The sequence below is a fragment of the Leptodactylus fuscus genome, chromosome 6, assembly GCF_031893055.1.
Source record: "Leptodactylus fuscus isolate aLepFus1 chromosome 6, aLepFus1.hap2, whole genome shotgun sequence".
NCBI classification, from domain to species: domain Eukaryota; kingdom Metazoa; phylum Chordata; class Amphibia; order Anura; family Leptodactylidae; genus Leptodactylus; species Leptodactylus fuscus.
The window spans coordinates 176,849,034-176,855,938 of record NC_134270.1 but is presented as its reverse complement, the minus strand read 5'-3'; positions in this window follow the sequence as shown (position 1 = coordinate 176,855,938).

The following is a 6,905-nucleotide window of genomic DNA, read 5'->3' as shown; positions in this document are numbered from 1 at the left end:
TATTATATGTATAACACCAGACAAGTTATTGGATACCTGGCGCTGTTTGGCTCCAACTCTGGCAATAAAGTAACTCCATCTTTTCTTCAAGATGCTGAGACTTATTGGTTTTATACATTGAGATGGATGGGAGAGAGATAAGCAGATAGAATATAGATGAGAGGTCTGACAACATCCGGGACACAGTGACGACAATGCCGGGAAAGCTCTAAAGAATGTCGGCTCTATAGAAACAAGAAATACAAGAAATGAAAGAAATCCTTATATAACTACATAGGATTCTTGTCCTTTGCCATTCCTTGGATGAAATTCATGAACATGTATTTAGCCATACTTAATATGTATCTATGAATTAAATATTAGATAGGCCGGGGAAAGCAGAGATTGAAATGGGCAGATTAGAATTTGTCCGGCCATGTGATACAGGTTTGAAGGGAAGGGAACAATACAAGATGGAAATCTGGTAGAAACTTTCTATATCCTGAAGTTTTGGGTTTAACTATTGAGGTGTTCAGACAATCACATGACCCCTCCCCCTGTATAAAGTAATATCTACCAATATCTTGGAAAAAAATACAAAATTGAATTTCTATATTATATCCAAACATCATGTATCAGCGCTCACAGAAGACCGTCAAGTGCAACATTGTTTTGATGGGTAAATATGTATCTGAGCAATGGCCAAATATTAGGCAAGAACTTATCCAGATGGGAATATATTGGAGGGAAGTTGAAAATGTAATTGAGGAGGAATTTAGAAGCGAGTTTCTGTGGTCTAGAGTTTTGGGTATAACTTCTGAATTGAATAGCCTTGTGTTATGTAAATGACATCTCCCCTTCCCAATACAGTCACAGGACCCCCCCCCCATCCCCCCACACTGGTATAAAGCAGGGTCTTCCCTTACCCATCACTCACACTCCCCTGAGGACACTGCTGGACATTCTCTCCATTTCTTCTGAGTAGAGATTCCTCTCCATCTGTAAGGTAAGTGACCCCACTGTCACCCACCTATCACCCTGGACACAATACATCCTAAAGAGAAGTTACATTTGTTTGCTTAGATTATTTCTTTTAGGGATTTCATTGATATTTTCCGGATATTAGTCTTATACTAAGCTCGGTGATGGGTTATATTTGGGAATCCTCTGATGTGACATCACTGATGTTGGAAATCTCTCATAGTCCAGATAACCCACCTGATTGTGTTCTATGAGTATATGGCCCACATGGCGCTTCATGGGTCAACATTTCCCATCACAACCAATTAGATTTTATGGGTTTTCTTAGCTTTTTTTTTTTACTTGGAATCCGCACAATAGACATTAAATATTCTATAGGTGAAGATCCAACAAGCACTTGCCAGTATTCAATATATTTCACACCACACGGCTAATAAGGTCGCTTGTCCTCTTCTCTCTCCACAGATACAATGGCAGTATTCCTGGATATCCCAGAGGAAATGAGGGAAGAAGTGATGGCCGGCGTTGAATACATCACGCAAATCATGAACAGATTTCAAAATCTAGATCCAGAGAAGGTGACCCGATTTGAGAAGAAGTTGGCACAGATACTGTGCAAGAAATATACTGGATGTTGGTTCCCTGAGGAGCCCATGAAAGGGCAGGCATATAGGTAACCCATCTGTTCTTTGTGCATTTATATGGATATAATGTGTCAACTTCACAAATATTTACATGAATTTGACTGCATTTCTAACAATATTTCCAAAATTAACCATTGGCATCTCCTCTCTAATGGCTTCTTTTTGCATTTCAGGTGTATCAGGTTTACAAAAGGTCTCCGGGATAAAAGCATCATGGAAGCCTGTGAATACAGTGGCCTGAAATATCACAAGTTGGCGCTGCCACAAGAGATGACCTTGTGGATTAATCCAAATGAAGTCTCCTGCCTGTGAGTAGTCCTCCTCTATAATACACAGTAGTGCTCAATGATTTCCAGTCCTGAGATCTTACTGATCCATCTATCCACAGGTTTGGGAAGGAGGATCACCTATATATCGGGGTGAGCTTCAAAACAAGACCAGAGCCATCATATGGAACCAAAGGAGATCAGAAATGTGTAGTACCAGTAAGTTTTTTTTACACGGCTCCTCACCAGAGGATGGCAGCTCCATAGGTAAGAAATCCTTCACTTTCCAAATCTAAAAATCTACATCTATAGTCTGGAAAAGTCGTCACACTTTGGGTACAAGACAATGAAATTGACATTTGTATTCTTGTCTTTTCTTCAGGTACCTTGAACCATGTCCAGGACGGCGTCGGCAAAACCTCTTCTGGATGGGATTGGATTGTACAATATATGGACTTGGTCACTTGTTATATTTGTCCTCCTATATTCTGAGGACTGAAATGGCACTTTTTAGAATAAATCTATTTTATTGACTATTTTGGAAGTGCTGACGTTTTTCTTAATTTTATGTTGGGATTATGAAGCCTTATCTATATACCCAGGAGAGGTGAACAGAGGGAAGGCGAGTAAGACTGGTTTATTCAACCTCCCCTGGGCCTCCACTTCCTTTTCTGCTCTGTGGTCAAAATTTGTGGGGGCTCAAAATATACCAGTACAAGGGTCTTGGCCACTATTAAAATACACACATCTATGTACACTGACATTATTAGGATAGGATTTACAATGTCGTCACAGTAATGGAGGTGCCCTCAGTTTTCCCTTCCATCATCCCTAGATATTCACTATTTGCATCCCAAGTCTCAGTATTATTGGACCCCTCGGGTGTTGGACCCTATTACAGCTGTTGTATCTGATACCTGATAGTTATGTGACGCTTCCAAAACAATGGCTACACATAAAAGGGAAGGGAAGTTGTCAGCAGACAGATCTGATATATTAGGGCATCTATTAGCACATGGATTGTGCCCAGTAGAGGAGATGGTCATGGACAACAAAATTATCCAATGTGCAGGTAAAACAGAATATCACCTGGTGACCTCTTACACTGCACATACAGCCCATTACCATCCTCCATCCTCATAGGGACAATTATTAGAAGATTGTAAAGTTACCGCTCATGGTGACCTGAGGAATAAGACAAAAGTAGCGGATGTACGGGGTATTAACGCTATATTCAGATTCTATGCTTTCATTCTTAAAAATACATTAAATAATTTTCTACCTCGATAGGATGAACACTGCTGTCAAAAACCGGCATGGCTGTCAGGCTGGAGTCGGGAAGGGGATTGTAGGGTTATAGGTTGGACTTGATGGACTGATGTCTTCATCCAACCTCATCTACTATGTAACTATGGCTCTGTGTTCACGGACACACAAACGCAATAGAAAACCAATGGATACATTTTACATCCATTAAAAACAGATTCATGAGTTGGGTCAAAAAAGTATAAGGACTTAGGGAACATATATACAATATAAACCCAGGAGTATATGATCAGAGCCAGCACAATATATAACAGGGTCATTCCTGAACCCTTCGGGTGTGAAGATTTGGAGTTTCAAAGAAAGAGGGGGGGAGGGGGTATCCTGTTTAGTTTGGGGACATTATCCCTAAGGTTTCTAAATTTGGATATTGAACATCAGTCCTGCTTGTATTACATAGGGGTAGGCAGTATAGCAGGTTATTAGGGATATTGGTTTGCCTATATTCACATTGGTAGAGGTGCGGGAGTGGTTTCTGAAGGTTCAATTGTTGTGAAATGATGGAAAATTTGGATTAAAGATGCCTTCAAATAGATACTGTTTTATTTTCTAGTTTCTGGATCTGTGATCATTGGATCAGTCTTCATTTTTCTTATTAAAATTAAAATAGAAAGGGAAATTTTTTATTTAAACTGTGTTGAGGTTGTTTTATTATTAGTAGGCATTACTACCTTACAAGTATTGTCAAAAAGTGATTTGTACTGGAACAGAAAGGGTTAATATGGAAGGGGGAGGAGATAAATGTATAAATCTAAATCAAAATGGTAAAAACTGCACCCAAAATAGACTACAAAAGTTCTATTGTATTTTTACATTGTATTGTCCACACCTAGAACTTCCCCCTTCCTTCATAGGTTGGAGGGTCCTACACCCCAGGAACAATCCTATAGCTAGGGGATAGAAATGTGAAGAAAAAGAAAATAACCCAGGGATGTGAAGAGAGCGCCACGGACAGCTCAAAAGAGGCCAAAAATAACATTCATTTATTGGTTCCAATTAACATACAAAAGTGGCATTCCTCTATGTGAAAGGGGTTGGCCACTTTCAGACCAATAATGACAAATGTACAATAAAGAGATATACAATTTTCCAATATATTTTGTATCAATTCCTCACGGTTTTCTAGATTTCGACTTGTTGTCATTCATTCTGTTACTTCTAGAGGATAAAACTCTGTCCATGGTCATGTGATGAGCACACGGGTGCCGCTAGTTACAGTCACGGCACAATAATCAGCTGTGCACCTGGTAACAATGTAGTTGGCAGTGGTGGTCTTAGGGTAGAGGGGTCTTCCTTCTTATGACTCACATGCTATTTAGTAGCTAAAACCAAATCAGAATCCCCACAATAGACATTAAATATTCTATAGGTGAAGATCCAACAAGCACTTGACAGTATTCAATATATTTCACACCACACGGCTAATAAGGTCACTTGTCCTCTTCTCGCTCCACAGATACAATGGCTGGTTTCCTGGATATCCCAGAGGAGATGAGGAAAGAAGTGATGGCCGGGGTTGAATATATCACGCAAATCATCTACAGATTTCAAAATCTAGAACCGGAGAAGGTGACCTGATTTGAAAAGAAGTTGGCACACATACTGCACCAGAAATATACCGGATGCTGGTACCTTGAAAAGCCCATGAAAGGGCAGGCATATAGGTAACCCATCTGTTCTTTCTGGATTTATGGATGTGATATATTGGCCTTTTAATAACACTCATTGCATTTCTAACAAAATTGGTCTCTAAAAGTTACCATTGGTATTTCATCTCAAAAGGCAAAAATAAGCCTCATGTGTATCGGGTTCACACAAGGTCTAAGGGATGAGCATCATGGCAGCCTGTGCGTACATATGGCTCCAAGTGCCACAAGAGATGACCTTGTAGATTAACCCTAATGAAGTCTCCTGCCTGTGAGTAGTCCTCCTTTATAATACACAGTAGGTGTAGTGCTCAATCATTTCCAGTCCTGAGATCTTACTGATCCATCTATCCACAGGCTTGGGAAGGAAAAATCACCTGTATATAGTGGTCAGCTTCAAAGCAAGATCGGAGCCTGAACCAGAACCAGAGCCACCATATGGAACGGCAGGATCTTAGAAAAAGATCTAGATCCAATTTATGTATTTTACCTGGCCCCATCAACTGAGCAGCTCCATAGGTGAGAAATCCTTCACTTTTCAAGTCTAAAAACATACTGTATAGTCTATAAAAAGTGCTTCAATTGACCCCTTTGGAAGTTTTGCTGCTGTAACCCACCCAGAGAGGAACCCTCTGACAATTGTCTCCAATGCATTTAGCAGAGTTGTGTCTGGCTCTCAACTCAACAAGGCGAGAACCTTTTTAATTGATCTTCAACACTGACACGAATGGTGTCATACTATGGGCCGCTCGGAACGGTTCTGTCTTCTCTTTGTGTTCCAAATCTACAGCAGGAAATCAAAAAATGTCTAGTTCCAATTTGTGTACTTTACATGGCCTTCACTTTCCAAATCTAAAACACTGTATATACAGTCTGGCAAAGAAGCCACTTTGGGTACAGGACAATCACACTGACATTTTTCTTCAGGCACCTGGAACCATGTCCAGGAATCTGTTCTGGAATTCCACATACAGAGGTCCCCAGTGACACCACTTCCTTGTATAAGATATATATATATAATGTGCTTCTTCATTTATGGTTTACATTTTACTTATCGAAAGGTCCACGAAGAGACTACGAAACAGGTAAGAGATCGCATTTTCAAACAAATGCAACATGCAAAGTCAGAATACCCTTTTACTTTATCCAGATGCAACAATGTCTCCCAACTATGTTACCAAGTGTTGGAGGAGGCCCCATCCCATATAAGATGAGCAACGTGAATCACTTTGGATCCACACATAGAACCCATTAACTCCATATGCACTCATCCGGGAATGGGACTTCATTATTAATACATAATACACTGTAATATACTTTTTTTGCAGAACGGGTTTGATAACACCTCCCCCTCCCAACCCCCTTGCCCTCCCCTGCCCATTGTGTCTAACCCAACCCCAAACACCTCCTTTATTCCCCGTACCCACCCTTCCTTCACTCTCCCCTACCCCCTTTTTCCAATTGCCCTCCTCCATTTATATAGTACATAGAAAATATTCCTTTTCCTAGTACCCCATATTCCTTCATGTATCTCCTTACTGTGACCACAGACTGTACTGTGTCATGGGGTCATCATGGCCCGATATTGACTCACCCCCTCACCATGTATTGAAACACACTGTCTCCTTCCTAATTTTCCCACATACTAAACATGAGTGCAATATGGCGCCAACTCTATGACAGAACTAATTCTGCCCCATTCTCCCAGTATTGACATTATTTCTTAGTATACCCACAGTGACACAGATGAAGTCACATGATGCGCATGGTGATATCACAAACTTGACTCCGTTCCTTCTTTACAGTTGGATACAGAGTTTGCAGTGAAACATCTTCTATACTGAATCTCATATGTGTATTCTTCTCTGGAGTATTGCACTGAACAAGGATCGCTGTGAGGCTTCACTTTAGTCCTGATCGACTGCAACAAGTCTTTCACAGGTCCCTGCTGTGACCAGAGGGAGAGCTGGGACAATTTCAAATATATCAAAAATGGTCACGTCAGGATACAGAAGAGAAGCAGCAGCAGTACTGGCTCTCCAGACCATGTTGGCATCTCCACATGT